This window comes from Zootermopsis nevadensis, unplaced genomic scaffold, assembly GCF_977971745.1.
Source record: "Zootermopsis nevadensis isolate Lab colony 2312 unplaced genomic scaffold, Znev_1.0 Znev_ptg000030l, whole genome shotgun sequence".
NCBI lineage: Eukaryota > Metazoa > Arthropoda > Insecta > Blattodea > Termopsidae > Zootermopsis > Zootermopsis nevadensis.
In genome coordinates, this window is record NW_028259162.1 from 16,306,631 (window position 1) to 16,327,896 (window position 21,266).

The 21,266-nt window shown below is 41.3% G+C and overlaps 1 protein-coding gene and 2 non-coding genes across 3 annotated transcripts in view; 1 reads left to right on the plus strand and 2 right to left on the minus strand.

The window, feature by feature from the left end:
• Nucleotides 1-21,266, minus strand: part of LOC147872172 (ribosomal protein S6 kinase beta-like) — a 353,544-nt gene that overhangs the window by 123,884 nt on the left and 208,394 nt on the right. The gene's annotated exons all lie outside the window — the stretch shown is intronic.
• On the plus strand, nt 1,162-1,354 carry LOC147872177 (U2 spliceosomal RNA). Its single transcript, XR_015537989.1, has one exon. It is a non-coding gene; the product is annotated as a U2 spliceosomal RNA (small nuclear RNA).
• On the minus strand, nt 8,250-8,442 carry LOC147872178 (U2 spliceosomal RNA). The gene has a single exon (XR_015537990.1). It is a non-coding gene; the product is annotated as a U2 spliceosomal RNA (small nuclear RNA).

Consider the following 21,266-nt stretch of genomic DNA (forward strand, 5'->3'; position numbering starts at 1 on the left):
GAACCTTTATGTCCAAACTGACTTTTGGCATACTGAAACCATAAATGTCAGAGTGTGACACATGGGGCTACACCAAAGTCACGATAAATTACTATCCATTAAAGTAAAAACCAAAACTTCCAGGCCTCGAAGGTCCTCGCACATCTGTGTCTTAATCACTTGGGTAGATGCCACGAAATGGAAGTATCTGTCCCAGTACAACACTCCAAACACCACACAAAGTTACAATTTTGAAAAGGAAACTAAAATAAATTCAGGTTAATGAATAATAAGAAATTAAACAGTATGATTAAGTCTACATCAGCAGAAGATGTAATTTGGACTGTTACACTACACTTCTTAAATGTGACTATTTTTAACAATGCCTTCTATGATGTTACCCAATCTCCCGCTGCGTGATTAGGTATTTAATGTAGACAGACGAGATGATTAGATTAAGTGGGCAACAGAGTGTAGGGGAATTTCGCCGTTTTTACAACTCCCTCAATATACATAAAAGAAGGAAGTTACAATGGAATGGGTTTGCACCTCCGACGAGGGCACCAAGAAAAATGTGCAGCTTCTGGAACATCCAAAATACGAGTCTAGTTATTAAGTTATTAAACGACGTTCGGTGATGAAGTAGATGACGAGGTAGAGAGTCACTCTGTAGTTACTGAGGAAAACCGCTGAGTGATGATAGCCTGATGATGGTTGGAATCCGCCAACTGCCGACCGTTGCCACTGTACTGACCTGCTAAATGACTGTGGTGACGATGGCAGAATGATGTTAAGTACGTGTATTGGCGTAATAATTGTGTGGATGAGGTTTTCTCTTTCTTTCAGCTTTAGTTATTGAACCTTGGAGTTCTGTTGTCACGCGGCGGAGCTGGTGTGCGACAGAGAGAGAGAGAGAGAGAGAAGTACATGAATCCCTACTAGATGGCAGAACGGGTGAAAGTGTATACTAGGATTAAGAATATTTACATAATTGATAAAAATAAGATATTATTGAGTCGCATCCCTCTCAGAACGGTACAACAAGCCCTTGCCTTGCGTTCCGTAACGTCAAAATGCCGGATGACAGCAAAAATGTTTTTGAAGTTACAAGTATATCTTGCAGTACTCGCGGACGCCATGCGTCAGATAATGTATTTCAGCGTCGCGACGCCTGATAAGGGCATCGCTTCTCGGCCTTTTGGCTAAGATCAAAGTGTAGTATCTGTTCTTATCAGCTTAATATCTGATACGTCCTGCATCGCAGGACCAGAATATTAAACTGATTTTTGGAAAATGACGGAGTGCTAGGAGCTTGCTCCACCTCTGTCACGGGTTGGCCCGGTATTGCAGTACCTCCGGGATCGGCCCACCTTAATCAACTCATTGTTAGGTTTTTATTTACTCATTACGGCTGTTTTTTTACCAGTTCGTAGTGTTTTATGAACTTCTTTTGTTTTGCGTGCGCGGCGATTCTTTTTCCGCCACGCTGCGATAGTTCAAACAGGTGAGCATAGTAATCAAATACTACACGCAGAAAGGCCTCAAACTCATAATTGTGATAGGTGTTACCTAACGTTCGTTTTTAACGTTTCGTGGTGTTCATTTTACGGGCTAAGGTTATTATCTGTTCTTTTATCAACTTAATATTTGATACGTCTTGGATCGCAGCATCATTACATTAAACATATTAGATAGATAAATACAAAAGAATTAGAAGAAAATGGAGAATAGAAATTATGAAGCTTTACATAACTCAGTTTTCTCCAGAATCCTGTTGTTGTCCCTCTCTTAGATCCAATAATTTTCTACAGCAACTTGTTCTCAAACATCAGATTTCACACCCATGCAAGGAAATGCGTAAAACTGAAATCTTAAGCCATCATGGCTGTCAGGATGTCAATCATGATCTTCCAGATATTTATAACTTGTGGTCATGTAGGTGGTTACCAAAGTTTCAGAGCATCACAGCCTAGAAGACTTCCAATGGCAAATAAAATTATATTTCTCTAGACAGTAGAAAAGAAAAGAATTCCGAACAGATGTAAGTTTCTCTTAATATCTTCATGGATGTGATTTTAATTTGTTATTGTCATTTTGAAACATTTTAATTTTACCATATTTTCAGAGGGGGTTTGTGGTGTCTTTATATTATGATGTCCTCATGAGCTCTGATATGATTCTGTTAATATGGCAATGAACTTTTGCTTTATTTAATAACCAGAAAATCTAGAGTATAGTCTCAAGTTGTCTATCTATAGGTTCTTGTCTTGGCCAAAGTGGAAGATACAAACAAGTTGGTACATGTAGGACAGACTCACACAGAAAAGTATAAATTGTACAAACGATCATGAATGTTAAATTGAAATATTTTAGAAACATTGATAACGATAGAAATAGGTCTGCAATTACTAACGATGGTATAGTTGCTGTTTCTGAACACTGGAACAAGAGCAATTTGTTTCCGGAAAGACGGAAATTACACATTAGTTAAACTGAGATTAGAAATAAAAGTTAACAAGGAGGTAAAAGTATCAGAACAACCCTTAATTACGAATGATGTAACTCCATCCGGTCCAGCACACTTGGAAGCTCTAAGGGGCTGAATGGCCCTGCTGATTTCAACAGCAGAGACAGAAGCAGTGAGTAAAAAGTATCATCAATACTGTCTCTTTTTACCTGAGGATATAAATGGATCCAGTTCACAAAATATTGTACTCTTTTGAATAGTAGACAATAGATAAAGTCCAAGAATGTAGCAATCCAAACTTTTGACTAGGTGGACACATTTAATGTGAGTAAAATTATGCCAAGAACACCAAGAAATGGGGTGTGTCCTCTCATAACTGTTTAGTCAAGTAACTCAGCATTGAGGAATGTGTCAAAGGCTTCAATAGTGTTGCCAATTATTGCATGTACTTGGTACTTTACTTTGATACTTTGACAACTCATTCAAGTGCCTGAGCACTGTGGTCCCAATGTCTTTTTTTGTTGGCTTGATCTATAGACATTCGGTAGGACTCCTTGGATGAGGGATCGGCCCGTCTCAAGGCCTCTATCTGTACACAGGACAGCACAAGAGAAAAACGCGGACAAACATCCATGGCTTGAGTGGGATTCGAACCCACGGTCCCAGCGACCAAGTAGCACAAGGCCCACGCCTCAGACCACGCGGCCACTGCGGACCCCTATTATTGCATATAAAAAGCTTAAAGCACAATATTTTGAGGGATTCATAAGGTAAAAGAACTAGGGTCTGCAAGGAATATACATTTTTTTACACTGACTGATATGTTTTAATGAAGCTTCATAGCTTTTTGAACACATTTAGGATAAATTTTGAAGAACAGTGGCAGAAGTGTGAAGACTGAATGACTCAAAGTGAGAAACGATCTTTAAGGCATAAAATACTGCCAGGTCAACTTCATCTACGAATTGTATGGGAGTTGTAGACTAGTTAGTGTAAGGTGTGTGTTCTTATGTTCTAACCCTGAGACTGACGAAGAAATTGCATGTGTTTCTCAATCTTTATTTTACTCCTTGAATTCATATGTTAAAGAAACAGAATTTCCAATTCAATGTCCAATGAACAAAATTGCTAATGTGAGAAAGGTGAAGGCTGTTACAGCCAGCAGGATCTGATGTCCAGAGCAGTAAGATCCTGATTATGGAGGCAGCAAGTGCCTCTGAAGCGTTAGTAAACTTCTGCTGGACTTATTGGTGCAGTAACCTAGAAGACAGCAATCTTTAAGGGTGGATCAAATGTTACCTAGAGGTTTCCTTTGTTTCCCTTAGATCTCATTTCTCAACCTATGGTAAGTGTATCACTGGTGGCACACGAGCCAATGTTGAGTGGTACGCAAACTAAGTAAGAAAATCAAAATTTTATATTTACATTAATAACAGTTTTCCCTGAACGCATTTGGTTGGTGGTACATTTAATGTTTTAAATTGGAATTAGTGGTACACCGGCAAAAGAGGTTGAGAACCCCTGCTTTAGATAATAATGGAGTATTGGTGTTATTTTTCACAGCCATTTCATGTAATGGGATAAGAGTGTAAGAGTGTACATGTAGGGGGAGAGTACCTAGAGAGAGAAATAAAAGAGTGAATACTACCTAATAAAAAATGGGTAAGATGATTTACTGGCATGCACTGATCAAAATTCCAGGTCAGATTTGAATCAGTGTTGGCATTAAGTATAAATCATGTTCCTATTGATTTTTGTATCTACTATGTTTTTATTTTATATAATGTTTGATGTGTGTTACAGTACATAGAAGAAACACAGATTAACATTTCAGAAGTAAATTATAAGACACAAGATTCAGACATAAAATATAATACTGAGGTTAAAGGTGATTACTATGAAACATGCAGTTTGATACAAACTACTGAAATAAGAAGAAACAGAGACAGCAACGCATCTCCTCTTACATGAACAGTGAATAATTTAAGTGAAAACTAGCAACTCCATAATCAGAGGATTTGAGGTTTTTAGGCTGGTAAATCTGAAGATGGCTGTCTTCTGAGTTGTTACTTCTGGCAGGGGGTGACACAGTTTAATCATGATCTCTAATTGGTAGTGCTTGATCTGGCAGCAGGCAAGTCATAACACCCAATTAAAAATTTCTCAGTTTTTTTACAAACTCATTTATTATATTCTGAACGGCTAAATGTAAGTTGAATCTCCAGAACCTAATCATTTATCTAGTGACTGAAATAAAGAAGGAGTAGTATGTACAGTAAATATTTTGCAGAAGATTCTTTTTTTTTTTAACATTTAAGTTATAAGGTTAAAAATTATATTGCAAACAAAAATTCTTGGTGTACGTATCTGTTTTCCTTCATGTAACAAAAAGTATACAGATACCAAAAATAATATTCTTAGAAAAAAGGAACTATAATTTACCATCATTACAAGAATCTTGCATGAAAGGGAAAGTACCTGCACAGTACACAGTTCAACTGAGGTATGGCATGGTGAGAACCACTCAGTCTGTCCATGTTTAAAGGGTAAATTCTCTGTTTTCTTTGTTGTGGAGCATGCATGAATGTGCAGACTGGAAATTCTGGTCAAGTGATGAAGCTATCCGCTCCTCCTGCCAGAAGTAACAACTCAGAAGACAGCCATCTTCAGATTTACCAGCCTAAAAACCTCAAATCCTCTGATTATGGAGTTGCTAGTTTTCACTTAAATTATTCACTGTTCATGTAAGAGGAGATGCGTTGCTGTCTCTGTTTCTTCTTATTTCAGTAGTTTGTATCAAACTGCATGTTTCATAGTAATCACCTTTAACCTCAGTATTATATTTTATGTCTGAATCTTGTGTCTTATAATTTACTTCTGAAATGTTAATCTGTGTTTCTTCTATGTACTGTAACACACATCAAACATTATATAAAATAAAAACATAGTAGATACAAAAATCAATAGGAACATGATTTATACTTAATGCCAACACTGATTCAAATCTGACCTGGAATTTTGATCAGTGCATGCCAGTAAATCATCTTACCCATTTTTTATTAGGTAGTATTCACTCTTTTATTTCTCTCTCTAGGTACTCTCCCCCTACATGTACACTCTTACACTCTTATCCCATTACATGAAATGGCTGTGAAAAATAACACCAATACTCCATTATTATCTAAAGCAGGGGTTCTCAACCTCTTTTGCCGGTGTACCACTAATTCCAATTTAAAACATTAAATGTACCACCAACCAAATGCGTTCAGGGAAAACTGTTATTAATGTAAATATAAAATTTTGATTTTCTTACTTAGTTTGCGTACCACTCAACATTGGCTCGTGTGCCACCAGTGATACACTTACCATAGGTTGAGAAATGAGATCTAAGGGAAACAAAGGAAACCTCTAGGTAACATTTGATCCACCCTTAAAGATTGCTGTCTTCTAGGTTACTGCACCAATAAGTCCAGCAGAAGTTTACTAACGCTTCAGAGGCACTTGCTGCCTCCATAATCAGGATCTTACTGCTCTGGACATCAGATCCTGCTGGCTGTAACAGCCTTCACCTTTCTCACATTAGCAATTTTGTTCATTGGACATTGAATTGGAAATTCTGTTTCTTTAACATATGAATTCAAGGAGTAAAATAAAGATTGAGAAACACATGCAATTTCTTCGTCAGTCTCAGGGTTAGAACATAAGAACACACACCTTACACTAACTAGTCTACAACTCCCATACAATTCGTAGATGAAGTTGACCTGGCAGTATTTTATGCCTTAAAGATCGTTTCTCACTTTGAGTCATTCAGTCTTCACACTTCTGCCACTGTTCTTCAAAATTTATCCTAAATGTGTTCAAAAAGCTATGAAGCTTCATTAAAACATATCAGTCAGTGTAAAAAAATGTATATTCCTTGCAGACCCTAGTTCTTTTACCTTATGAATCCCTCAAAATATTGTGCTTTAAGCTTTTTATATGCAATAATAGGGGTCCGCAGTGGCCGCGTGGTCTGAGGCGTGGGCCTTGTGCTACTTGGTCGCTGGGACCGTGGGTTCGAATCCCACTCAAGCCATGGATGTTTGTCCGCGTTTTTCTCTTGTGCTGTCCTGTGTACAGATAGAGGCCTTGAGACGGGCCGATCCCTCATCCAAGGAGTCCTACCGAATGTCTATAGATCAAGCCAACAAAAAAAGACATTGGGACCACAGTGCTCAGGCACTTGAATGAGTTGTCAAAGTATCAAAGTAAAGTACCAAGTACATGCAATAATTGGCAACACTATTGAAGCCTTTGACACATTCCTCAATGCTGAGTTACTTGACTAAACAGTTATGAGAGGACACACCCCATTTCTTGGTGTTCTTGGCATAATTTTACTCACATTAAATGTGTCCACCTAGTCAAAAGTTTGGATTGCTACATTCTTGGACTTTATCTATTGTCTACTATTCAAAAGAGTACAATATTTTGTGAACTGGATCCATTTATATCCTCAGGTAAAAAGAGACAGTATTGATGATACTTTTTACTCACTGCTTCTGTCTCTGCTGTTGAAATCAGCAGGGCCATTCAGCCCCTTAGAGCTTCCAAGTGTGCTGGACCGGATGGAGTTACATCATTCGTAATTAAGGGTTGTTCTGATACTTTTACCTCCTTGTTAACTTTTATTTCTAATCTCAGTTTAACTAATGTGTAATTTCCGTCTTTCCGGAAACAAATTGCTCTTGTTCCAGTGTTCAGAAACAGCAACTATACCATCGTTAGTAATTGCAGACCTATTTCTATCGTTATCAATGTTTCTAAAATATTTCAATTTAACATTCATGATCGTTTGTACAATTTATACTTTTCTGTGTGAGTCTGTCCTACATGTACCAACTTGTTTGTATCTTCCACTTTGGCCAAGACAAGAACCTATAGATAGACAACTTGAGACTATACTCTAGATTTTCTGGTTATTAAATAAAGCAAAAGTTCATTGCCATATTAACAGAATCATATCAGAGCTCATGAGGACATCATAATATAAAGACACCACAAACCCCCTCTGAAAATATGGTAAAATTAAAATGTTTCAAAATGACAATAACAAATTAAAATCACATCCATGAAGATATTAAGAGAAACTTACATCTGTTCGGAATTCTTTTCTTTTCTACTGTCTAGAGAAATATAATTTTATTTGCCATTGGAAGTCTTCTAGGCTGTGATGCTCTGAAACTTTGGTAACCACCTACATGACCACAAGTTATAAATATCTGGAAGATCATGATTGACATCCTGACAGCCATGATGGCTTAAGATTTCAGTTTTACGCATTTCCTTGCATGGGTGTGAAATCTGATGTTTGAGAACAAGTTGCTGTAGAAAATTATTGGATCTAAGAGAGGGACAACAACAGGATTCTGGAGAAAACTGAGTTATGTAAAGCTTCATAATTTCTATTCTCCATTTTCTTCTAATTCTTTTGTATTTATCTATCTAATATGTTTAATGTAATGATGCTGCGATCCAAGACGTATCAAATATTAAGTTGATAAAAGAACAGATAATAACCTTAGCCCGTAAAATGAACACCACGAAACGTTAAAAACGAACGTTAGGTAACACCTATCACAATTATGAGTTTGAGGCCTTTCTGCGTGTAGTATTTGATTACTATGCTCACCTGTTTGAACTATCGCAGCGTGGCGGAAAAAGAATCGCCGCGCACGCAAAACAAAAGAAGTTCATAAAACACTACGAACTGGTAAAAAAACAGCCGTAATGAGTAAATAAAAACCTAACAATGAGTTGATTAAGGTGGGCCGATCCCGGAGGTACTGCAATACCGGGCCAACCCGTGACAGAGGTGGAGCAAGCTCCTAGCACTCCGTCATTTTCCAAAAATCAGTTTAATATTCTGGTCCTGCGATGCAGGACGTATCAGATATTAAGCTGATAAGAACAGATACTACACTTTGATCTTAGCCAAAAGGCCGAGAAGCGATGCCCTTATCAGGCGTCGCGACGCTGAAATACATTATCTGACGCATGGCGTCCGCGAGTACTGCAAGATATACTTGTAACTTCAAAAACATTTTTGCTGTCATCCGGCATTTTGACGTTACGGAACGCAAGGCAAGGGCTTGTTGTACCGTTCTGAGAGGGATGCGACTCAATAATATCTTATTTTTATCAATTATGTAAATATTCTTAATCCTAGTATACACTTTCACCCGTTCTGCCATCTAGTAGGGATTCATGTACTTCTCTCTCTCTCTCTCTCTCTGTCGCACACCAGCTCCGCCGCGTGACAACAGAACTCCAAGGTTCAATAACTAAAGCTGAAAGAAAGAGAAAACCTCATCCACACAATTATTACGCCAATACACGTACTTAACATCATTCTGCCATCGTCACCACAGTCATTTAGCAGGTCAGTACAGTGGCAACGGTCGGCAGTTGGCGGATTCCAACCATCATCAGGCTATCATCACTCAGCGGTTTTCCTCAGTAACTACAGAGTGACTCTCTACCTCGTCATCTACTTCATCACCGAACGTCGTTTAATAACTTAATAACTAGACTCGTATTTTGGATGTTCCAGAAGCTGCACATTTTTCTTGGTGCCCTCGTCGGAGGTGCAAACCCATTCCATTGTAACTTCCTTCTTTTATGTATATTGAGGGAGTTGTAAAAACGGCGAAATTCCCCTACACTCTGTTGCCCACTTAATCTAATCATCTCGTCTGTCTACATTAAATACCTAATCACGCAGCGGGAGATTGGGTAACATCATAGAAGGCATTGTTAAAAATAGTCACATTTAAGAAGTGTAGTGTAACAGTCCAAATTACATCTTCTGCTGATGTAGACTTAATCATACTGTTTAATTTCTTATTATTCATTAACCTGAATTTATTTTAGTTTCCTTTTCAAAATTGTAACTTTGTGTGGTGTTTGGAGTGTTGTACTGGGACAGATACTTCCATTTCGTGGCATCTACCCAAGTGATTAAGACACAGATGTGCGAGGACCTTCGAGGCCTGGAAGTTTTGGTTTTTACTTTAATGGATAGTAATTTATCGTGACTTTGGTGTAGCCCCATGTGTCACACTCTGACATTTATGGTTTCAGTATGCCAAAAGTCAGTTTGGACATAAAGGTTCATTGTCACTCACCGGAATGTGCATTTTAAGGAGTGTCAATGAGGCAATTTTAAAGAACCAATTAGACGCAAGAGTTGCATGTAAGGTTTGAATGTTTCGAACCAGGGACATGCCGCTTCCATCAGCGCGTCGGTTTGGCATTTGGCTACAAATTTTGAACATGGTCACACGCGTAACATTTGAGTCTATAACAATTTAGCAAGAAACTTTAAATCTACATAACATCCATAGTTACTCTAACGCTGTAACAAGTTACCATTAGACCAAAGTCATAAATCTTCTCTATTCATGTTAGTAAGTACTATTCTAGAAGGCTGGCGTCATCCGCCTACAGGATGTACTTAAATTAAACCACTTACTTAATTGATTAATTTCAATCAGAGGTATACAACATCTAGGAATACACGTGACATGGTGTTTGATACCTTCAATCGACCTCTGCATGTTTGGAGTCGTTTGTTAAGTTTACCAATTTCGCCTTGCGACATGTTCAGGATATGAGTACGGTAACCAGCTCTACTCTTGCATCCGAGCACTCACTTCTGGTATAGTCCTCGTCCTAGTCAGTTCGGGTGCACTCATATGTCACACTTCGTAGGGTTGGCTCACCCACACACGTCACAAAAGGCGCTCCATCTGTCCTTTGAATGAGTTTATCCACCTGACTGATCTCCTTCAACGTTTACCTGTCTTTTGCTAGACCCTCGGCAATTACATCATAGAATTCGTGCAGACTCATCCATTGACAAACCACACACACAATCTCTACAACTTACGTACTATGCTCTGTGCCCTTAATTTACAAGGAGTTCACCGATTGAACCAGCGAAGCCACTCATAACAGGGAAAGCAAAAATACGTAGTTCGCGCGATGGCGACAAAGAAAAGCATTTATTTAACCAAAAAAGTACCATCATCCTAAGATCGTCACCGCCTCTCAATCGTCATTCGTAAGCGAAGACTCCGTTTATGGTTTCTCTTACAAAAATTTATGTCATCTTTAATTTGTCAACAAATCGTAGTACTTCTTCAGTGAACACTTTCCCGGTTGTGTAGTAAAAGAATTCTTGTACTTTATCAGCATCCTAAACTACCTCTCCCTTTCGTCCTTACACAGACCTACAGCAGTTCCTGGACCGAAACAGATCTAGCATCGCCCTGCTCTGTATCCCAACCGTGGTCGCATTCCTGAAGCGCCGAGCCATCCCTCGAAGTCTCATCACAATTATGATGCTGGACTACAGCATCTGATCCTTCCTCAGGACTCTCGTAATTCCTAATAATATTTAAAGTGTCGGGGAACCACGCCCCACTATCTTCAACATTTACGTCTTCACGACGAACTCCAAGCAACAAAGGGTTTACTGTCCACAGACCAGGAGAAAAGCCCTGCGGGGAGTAGTCGTTCCTGGGGCGGTGCAGGAGGAATGTTTACTATCAAGTGGACTAGGGCAGTGGTATTCAACCTGGGGTACGCGTACCCCCGGGGGTACGTGAAATTTAACAAAATATATATATTGTTTTGTGATAAACACTGAATAATCAGGGCCAGAATTAGGGTTAGCCACAGGAGAACAGGACCTAAGGACATTCGATTTGGGAAGGCCATTTTTTTCTCGCTCTCTCCTTAATGTAATTCTTATCTGGGCGGCAGAAACAAGCTCAATCATCTCATTAACAGGTCTGAACCGCATTAATTAATAATTAATAAAATATTTAAACATAATATTTTGCCTTTAACACTCACGCCAGGTTGAGATCGGTCTTGATCTAATGTTTGCAGCGACTGAGGAAAATCTGCTAAGTTGTTCGGGTTCGATACCGCCCTCCCCCTGCCATCGCATTGACAAAGAATTCGTGTCTTTCTTCATTGAAAAACTTCTATTAGCAAAATCCATTATCACCTGGTACTCAACCTAAAAATTTGCTTCCGATATGGCTTCTGTCGTCAACTGTGGCGCTGTCATGAAGTCACGCCCTAATCCGAATTCAAGCCAAGCTTGCTCTTGACCTTGATTGCCATGCCGATGACAACACACAATTTGCTCTCTCTCTCTCAGACATCACGCCTACTTCTGTTCTGCTGTCAATCAGAACAACTTTTTCTCTACTTCCTATCTTTATCTTTACGTGAGGACAACCTTGAAGATTTCCCTCATTAATGTAATATACAGTGACGTTATCTGCGTCTCCTCCAAACTCCAAATTAAAATGTTCACTTGCGCGATTCACGTCAGGCACTCCCAATTTTTCATCTCTTAGCCTCAGAACGTGGGTGCCTACCCTCATAACTGGATAATGTTTGGCCCTCTACATCATCCTGCGGTCGTTTCCGAATGATTTCGGCCGTTGTTTTGATCATTGTCCGGCCTCCGCCCTCCGCCGGGGTCGAAAGTGTGGTCAGAGTCTGTCGAGACCTCGTACACTGCGGTCAACCACTGCCTAGAATACAAATCACTAATCGCCTGTACCGCGACTTGTAACTTCAATGATTCTGGGGCGGACATCAAACGATAGTAATCATCCAGCTCCTGCAAGAGTTGCACCACGTTCTGTTTATGGCAATCGAAAAATTTTGCTAACACAATGTCGTTCAAAACGTGGCTGGGGCATTGGGGATGGGTTAGCTCGGCAAGTTCACGCGGTCTGTGCGCCTCACCGTCAGCGTTGCCAATAGTGACTGACACAACTGGCATCATGGTCGCTACCGCTATTAACCTCTCACTCTCTGGCCGGGTTTCATCATTCGCTACAGGGGTAGAAGACGATCTCTGAACCGAGCTACTGCTCGAATCACCATGTCCTAGTATTACTTTCTGCCTCTGACATGTGTGATGTTAACCTCTCACTCACATTCCCATTCACGCTCTCTGTTACATCAACTAATTTCTCATTCATTCTCTCAATTTCTTGCCGCAGGGCAGCCACAGACTCCTTGAGCTTACTGGTTTCATCTTTCATTTTTGTAAAAACATGCTCGCTATTTGGGACCTGAACTGTTTCGACAACTGCTCTGGAATTTGTGCAATGTCATTTTGCAATTTATCTCGTCTTTCTCTATTTTCCTTCCTTTCCTGCTTTCTTCTCTTTCGAGTTCTTCCCTTTCCTCCTTCTCCCGTTTCCTAATTTCCTCAGTTTTTCTTTCGTTTTCTAATCTCATTCTATCACTTTCCTCTTTGTGTCTTTTCCTTTCTGCCCTGTTTCTTGGATGGCCTGCCAAATAAGGGATAACAAGTGGCTACCTAAGTGGTCTCCAATAGGTTTAGCACTGACTGTACTAGCAATTACAGTCACTTCTGAGGGGGACTTGCATTACTTTAGCGCGCCTATATTCTCAATAGAAAGCGTCGTCTCGTCCTCTTCGAAATTCCTGTCAAGCAAGGGTTGGGCGCACTGTAAAGGTACAATTTGGCTGCACGCGACAGAGACAAGCGACCGAGGCAGGCGACAGAGACGGGAGACGGACACATCGCAGCTTGTCGCCACATACTTTTGAGGTGACGACCGAGACATGCGGCAAACTGTTTGTTTTCTTTGTTTTGTTGAGACATACGTGCACATATTCTGTAAAAAATGAGTACAAAAATGCTTCTAAAAAGGTTACTCGAAGAAGAAGAAGAAGATGATGTGTTGCTGTGTTATTTGTTGCGAAAGAAACAAAGAAAACCTTTGAGTTCAATATTCAAAACCAGACGCGAAGAAGGATCTTTCTGTCGGTGGTCAGTGGTCGGTTTTCTGTTACTAATTCTACCAATTGCTCATCTTGGTCACCAGTAAATTTAATTTCTGCCATTATTTTACTCAACAACACACGTGCTGCCTGAGCCCGTCGCGAGACACTATTGGTCCGAGAGCGGTCTCCTGTGCTTTGTCTCTGTCGCCTGTCTTTGTCTCGCGCTCGTAATTGTACTTCATACGATTGTACAGAGAGCAGACAGGAAGCGACCAGTCTCGGTCTCGTAACTCTGTCGCCTGCCTCGGTCGCTTGTCTCTGTCGCGTGCAGCCAAATTGTACCTTTAGTTTCCCCGTTGTTACTGTAATTGTGCATGTATGCACATGGAGCCGGAGCCTCGCAGTAGCAAAGAACATGCAAAGCTGCTTCTACGTAGCATTTTATACAAATGGGATGATTTACTTTCCCCAGTTTGAAGAGGTGTCCTCTTAAGAGGCAGTGTCCTGTGTTCTTTTAGTAGCCGTCACTTGCCTAGTTGGAACCGTTCTGAACTTCAGCAGCTCTTCTTGCGATTAATTCTGCACCCGCACTGCTTTTGTTGCTGGCGTAATTCTTTACTCCCGGTCACTTTTTATGTCTTTGGTATATTATTAAAATGGACCAGGAAGAGAAAGCGTGAGGTTCTTTTAGAATCTGGAAGGAAGTTTCCACTTCGTGCATCTTAGTGGCGCGGACTTTATGAAATGCGCTAAGTTGAAGGCTTTACATTAACAGAAAGAGCGGATACTACAGTATGTACGTAATACAGAAGTAAATTTTCCCTGAGCTGAAAAATGTGGTATTGGAGCCCTTGTCTGGCAAAATACGACACACGTGAAATTATATTTTCACCACCCAAGTTAACTTTCGTGTCACCGTGGGAGTGTGAGATTCCAAGAACACGACCTGCTGTGCCAGATGCCCTCGTGTTTTACCTAAGGAAGAGGCAAGACGGGCTGTGAAACCGGAACTTTTGGAAGCGGGAACAGCAGAGACAGGGACACGTTGCCACAGGCTGCAATATACATCGGGCTATAATAATGAAATATGTGGAAATATAGAACGAGATACTTCCGGGCACAAGTATGCGCAATCCTTATTAGTTGTGAACTCTGGTACCGGTCCGCTTCCAGTGATACGTACTCTGGTTTAGAATATATGAATTAAGTGTATTTGGATGACGCATTATCAAGATCTATAATAATGAAGAGTTAAATGTTTTGTACAAATTCATTGCTGAAAAACGTGGTGTGATAAAAGCACAAAGAATTCCCACCCCCGCGAATCCTCAGTTGCGTTGCACGGAATGTGTCGTCGTCTTGGGTACTACCAGTTCGAACACCAATGTTATTTGTTGTAAGGTATTCGAGCTCTTCCGACCGTGCTTAATTCAGTCACATTGTTCTCGTTTCCAGTCATGTACTCGGGCGCTCCTCGCCTTACTCGAGGGCGCACTTGCTCTCGCTTTTCATTTCTGCGTTCCATTCATGTACCTCGGCGATGCGGCATTTTTCGTCGGGCCAGCGAGGTAGGAAGAGATGGTTTTCACCAGGTACGACGGGAAGTTGAGGACGGTCAGCTTGTATAGGCCTTCGACCCAGACTGTGTCGAAGGCTTTAGCCACGCCCAGGAAAACCGCGCCGTTTAGCTGCCTCTCGTCAGAGTTTCTGTTGACCCTTTCGACGAGGCGAGCCGCTGCATCGACATGCTGTGTCTGGGTCGAAACATAAACTGCTCGTCGCGCAGCAGCCCGCGTTCGCTGACCTCGTGTAGGACCCTCTCTCAGAGCTTGCTGACCGTGTCAAGAAAACTGATATGTCTGTAGGAAGAAGGTAGCGTGGGGTCCTTCCCAGGTTTTAGTATGGCCATCACGCGAGCGTGTTTCCATGCCGAGGGGAAGTGCTGCCTGCGGAGGACCGCGTTGAACACTTTCGTGAGAAAGGTTATCGCGCGCCGTGGAAGAGGTCTCAGGACCCTGTTCGGTATACCGTTGGGACCCGGAGCCTTGCCAACCTTGAGTCCCTTGATGGCCTGAAAGACCTCCGAGGGGCTGGTTAATTTCGGGTCACTTGCAGGGGCATACGCGTATGCTCGCATCACCTCGTTACCCATGTCAATTACAGCCGTGTCCGACGGGTCGTCCACCGGCTGGAACTGGACCTCAAGGTTGTCGGCCAGGGCTTCTGCCTTCTCTGAGTCTGAGAGAGCCAGTCCTCCCGGCACTAGCAAGGGGGGCGACGGAGTGGGGACTCGCATCACCCGCTTAGTCATCTTCCAAAGCGACTGGTCCTCGCAGTCCAAGGATTCCTGCGTGTCGCTCCACTGTTCGTTCCGCCACTCGTTGAGCCGATAGGTCACCGACCTCTGGAGTCGGTTGACCTGGGTCTTGAGAGCGGGGTCCCTCGTGACCTGCCACCGCCTCCTCAGCCGGTTCTTCAGGCGTATTTCATCCTGAATACTAACGGGAGGGGCGGTCGCCTGTCAAAGCGGCGGTCGAAGCTTGGGAGCGGACGCTGCTGTGGCTTCCAGGATAGCACTGGTCAGCTACTCGACGCATTTGTCGATTGCCTCCTCGTCGTTTACCACGGGATTCTCCGGGAGTCTGCTTTCGAGGCAAGCCTGGAATGCACCCCAGTCCGTTCTCTCGAAGTCCGGGGAGTCATCCTCCAGCCCAAGAGTGAGGGACTCAGTTTGGTCCCGCACGTCCCAAGACAACAAAAGACCAGAGCGCACTCTGACGGGAAAATATCGAAGCTAGGGAACAGATTGACAGAAAGGAAAGTAGGTAGTAGTGACAACAAGGAGACAGTCACCCTTTCCATCTAGGGCGAACCCAGATAGCACATATGGACGCAGAGGACAAGTTTCTGTGATACAGTTTGTTCTTCACGCCGAAGGGCTGCAACGTCTTCCCCTGACATCACCGTGATGTTACTCCACTACGCCGAACGTCGCGGTCGAGTGATTGATTAGTGCTCGCGCTTCGTATTCGCGAGTTCCTGGACTGAAATATCGGTCCAGAGACCTACTGTCCTGTCTGAGGTTATTCGTGGTCTCCCTCAGCAAATACTGTGGCACTTTGAATGAGGCAAAGACCGCATCATTCGAATTAATTTCTCTTTAATCATCCGATCATTTTTAGGCTGTAGGCTTATAGTCTGATCTACTGACAGCGTCGTTAAACAAACTGCAAATAAACAAGCAGCAGCCCACAGCGCCTTGAGTTGTCTGCACACTTCTCTTGTGAGCAGTGTTGTTAAGTTCAGTACCTCTCCTTAATCTCACTACACGGGGTTTCGTGTTTAATTATACTTACACCTCTATGTACTACCTATCTCCTACCTGGACCCATAATTTCTTCTGCCAACGTTTCGATAACAATCTTTGTTCTCATCTTCAGAGTTGCTGTTCCTTTGTTTCGCGCTCTCTGCTGGAAACTAACGGTGGACGGCAGGTAGTAAGATGTTGCTGGTAGACCGTCCGTTGCTTTGTGTCGCGCTGGCCAGTGGGAACTGACAGTTGAGGTCACATTTCAAAACAACACCCAGTTTTTATAAAACATATCTGACAAAAACTCTGCCTCTTGTGAATTGGCGTTGTAAAACACCCACAACCTTTCATACACTGTGGGTTCATTTTCATGGAGAAAGACAACTAATTCCTGTTTTTTCTCAGAAACATCTGTTGTGACATGGAACACAACAGCTAGAAATTTTTCACGACTAATTTCAACAGCTATTCCAGCTCGGCAAACTCTCAAACTACAATCTAGCAGCTCATTTTGGATTGTCTTGGAGTTACCTTTGAAAACGATAGCAGTTTCAAAATGAGTTTTTAAATTCTCGTCAAGCTTTACAACAAATTCTAGCAGCCCTCGAAAAACTTATCCACAAAATTTTAATGAGTGCAATTTGAGGTTCTCAATGCGTTGGCCAATGTAGTCTGGTAGAAGTTTATGGAAGACGTGCCTGCTGCTGCTATCATCAGGGCGATGATTGACAGCATACCTTCAAGGCGAGATAAAATCGGAGTAGAAAGATTGACGAGGAATGCGAGACTGGTAAGTAGGACTGGGAGAACAATCATGTACTGTAAACTAAGGACTACTTACCTTAGAAGCATCCGGGCTGTTTGACAGTGCAATATTGCCAAATAAGTTCCAGTGTAAATGTTAATATTCACACGCATCTGGAAGCACACCTTCAGGATGTTTCCACTGCTCCGAAGGTAAGACAAGGACTGCCCTGCACAAACAGCCGGACGATGGTCGCCCTGACGATAGAGGCAGCAAGCACCTTTGAGATATCAGTAAACTTATGTGCAACCCAGAAGACGACCATCTTCAAAGTCGCCTCTGTGATAATATCAAATATGTCTTTACTTGGTCACTCTTTTGTCTCAGACAGAAATGGCACACGAGATATGGCCTTTTCGTTATGTGTGCAGCCCACTTGGTACCAATGTAAGCTCTCGCGAAACTACCCAGCATTCGCCTCCATTTTGCATTACCATCATGTTTTCTTCACAATGTTTCATTCTGATCCGAGGCATTTTTCTCTCTCTTTTGCGTGACTTTAGATCTGTCAATTTTTATTTCCCGGTTTCTCTCTTCTTTGTCTGCGTTGTCCTGCTAATTGCGGCTGACTTTGAAACTTCTACTGCCTGAAGACGCTGGAGCTGTGAGACAGTGGTGCAAATTTTTCTGAATTATCGTAACTTTGTCCTTCTTATCACCACATGTGTCCCAACTTCTTTCTCTACGCACGCAGCTGCTCAGGAAGATGTTTAGGGATGACAAGAACTATGCCACAGATACTGCCTGAACCCGTTTACAGCACTGAACACAGTTAAAGAAATGATCTTATTTTAATCTGTATTTCTATTGAGAGAAACCACGGTTACCTCAGTGACAGCCAAATCCTGGGTTAAAGCCCATACTTCTTACATAGGCAATCGGAATGTTGCTTAGTCAGAGCTATCGCACACCTTATAGGACAATGATGGAATGGCAAGCCAAAGAACCTACTCCAGTGCCACCAAAATTATCTCTGATTACGTGACTGGTATCACAGATAAGACAGTTTAATTATATTGTCTTGCAGATTCTTTTCATGATGCTTAAATGAAAAAGCATGAAATATATTTCCTTTCCTACTATTTTCATAGAAACATTGGAAGTAGCTGAGATCTGTGGTATCTTCAAGAGACAATTTGATATAATAAAACTTACCCACTGCTGATTTCAGTGACGCCAGTGGTCCTTAAAACTCTTTTACAAAGTCATGTCATGTCCTGAAGAAAACAAACTTCTTAGACATCATCCAGTCCTCATTGACTAACAAATCACGGTTCAAGGACTGGAGTCTGTCCCCATCCTCAGATAGAACATACTCTTCTGGGTTGTTGCACCACTTACCGTGGTACAAGATTACTGAGATTTCAGATGTCCTCACTTCCTCCATCTTCAGGGTGGTATATCCAACTACTCAGCAGCAACGCAGAAGAGAAGCATCTTCTTACTTGCCGCCATGAGAAGTTGAAATCTCACTTACTCTTTTGCCAATAGATAGAATTGTAACCTGGGTAGCATCCAAGAAGTTGTTATATATATATATATATATATATATATAAATAAATAAAATACCATTGTTATGTATTAGTGTGATGCATAGATTGGAACAAGTCTTAGAAATACTTGGACATAAGAAGACAGATTATAAGGGGAACCAACAGAGAACTTTACAATTATGCATTTCAACTGTTGTTTTCAATATAGAAAAATAAACAAGTTTGTGACAGTATTCTCATGTAGCTTGGATGTTGGAAACAAGAAATGTGACAATTCAATTGAAGAAACCTTACTGGTTGAAAAAGGAAATGAGAGGATAGCTTAAAAGGATATTTTACTGAAGTAGCTTTTTGGGTGACACAAACTGAACTGGATTACATAAGGTCAAACAGCTCTCTCTTCTATCTTCTTGCCTAAATCTATTCCCAGGGGGACTTAAGCATTTATTCAGTCAATCTGTTGGTTAATTATTCAGGCCATTATTCTCCATCTTCTCACTCCATACATAAGATCAGTATAAGGGCAGTCAATGTCAGATTTGCAGTAGATGGAGCAGGTTTCACCTACACTTATTTCAGTTTCCCCTGCTAATTATATGTGCATTCTCTTCATCAGTAGATGACTCCAAAGGCATGTTTCAGGTCTCAGTGCAGCCTCCCGCATTCAAAGCATTACTGGAGCTGGATATCGAAGAAATCCGGTGCTCTCCTCCTAGCTTAATTATTAGCAGTATAAAAATTGTTTTAGTATTAAACGGTAAGAAAAGAATTTACATATGCTGAAGGTATCATAAGAGGTAGCTTCTTGCACAGCCTGGTGAAAGTTTATAAAACTTTGTTCCCAGAGTGCATTCTGAAAGAAACACTTGCTGCTCATCATCAAAGGTCAGGCAGGTGCGGCAGTCTGGACAAGGCATCAGTAACTGACCAAACTCAGAGGGAAGAGGACACTTTAAAAGATAATATATCTGGTGGAGCTGTTGCCTATCTAAGTGCCTCATCCTGTCTCAGTTGCAGGACCAGGAATACCACATTAAGGAACTGATGAAGAAACTAACACAGGATGGCCTTGGGTTTGTTCTGTTTGCTGAGTTGCCCACACTATGGATAGGCCACTTATCAAATCAGTGTTAACCAAACATAACTCTTTGCTTTGTTCCCACATACTTGCGTCCAATACTGCAAATTTTAAATAAGCATATATAGTTCAGTTTGAATAATAACAATGTCTGATCACACTGATAAATATATTAACAGTAGTAAGCCCATGCAGTTTGGTATTAATTTTTGCCAAGCTACTCAGGTTCTGACTGGTTTCTCAGTCTGTTCAGTTGAATGTATTGTAACACCTTCAAATAAGCCACAATTCTCTATTTCCCTGTCCACCAGTCTTTCCTCATGTCCTTCAGTATTACAAAATCAATGTAGCTGAAACAATGTCTGTTAATATTAGCAGAAAGCAAACTCTTCTATTTCCACTTTGAAAATAAAACTGTAATGGGCACCAACAATTTCTCTAAATTTTTTTTTATAAATGTAATTTCTGTTTGGATTCACCATAACCAACACTTCTATTGCCATAGACATATCAGAACTATTTTTGAACCGAAAACAATGTGTTCTGCTAATATCAGACCTTGAAGAATGTGGAATGCATGCAAGGCCAATAATTTTACCAGCAGTGTAATGCGCAAAGTACAAAGTACTCACAGATTTTGGTTATACATCACTGAGCAGTTGTTACTTTATCTCACTGTTCTGCAAAAGAGTCAAACTGAATGTAGAAGTGTCATTTACCACTGTGCTTACTCAGTGGCATAACTGGGAGTTCAGAAACATAACACACTTATTTACTGGATGATGGGTCTTTTCATAATGCATCCAGTATACCATGAGCTCTTAAGAGCTGCTTCTGCTCCAACACTTTACTACACTACTGTAGTATACCACATAAAACAACAAACCATGCCATATCAGTGTGTGCTATGATATTAGAGATTTCATTGAGATGCAGAATGTGCATGTTCATGGGACACTAGAATAAAGGACCACCTACTGTCCACAGAGCAGGAGAAAAGCCCTGCGGGGGGAATGTTTACTATAAAGTGGACTAGATAGCTGCTATTGGTGGGAAGTGTGATACGTCAGAGTTTTACACTACTGTACACAGACTGAAAACATCAAGCAGTTAAGAGTAGCGTGCAGTGAGTGCACCTCTAATGTGTTCTGTGGATGCTGCAATAGTATTCTAGATTAAATCGCTGTGCCACTGTGAGGTAAACTTAAAGCTATACACATCAGAACACATGAAAGCCTGTTATCTGTTGTTCATTCAGTGGTTGTGGAACGAATGCTTTTAGGATGGGTTGTCATTCACTGTGA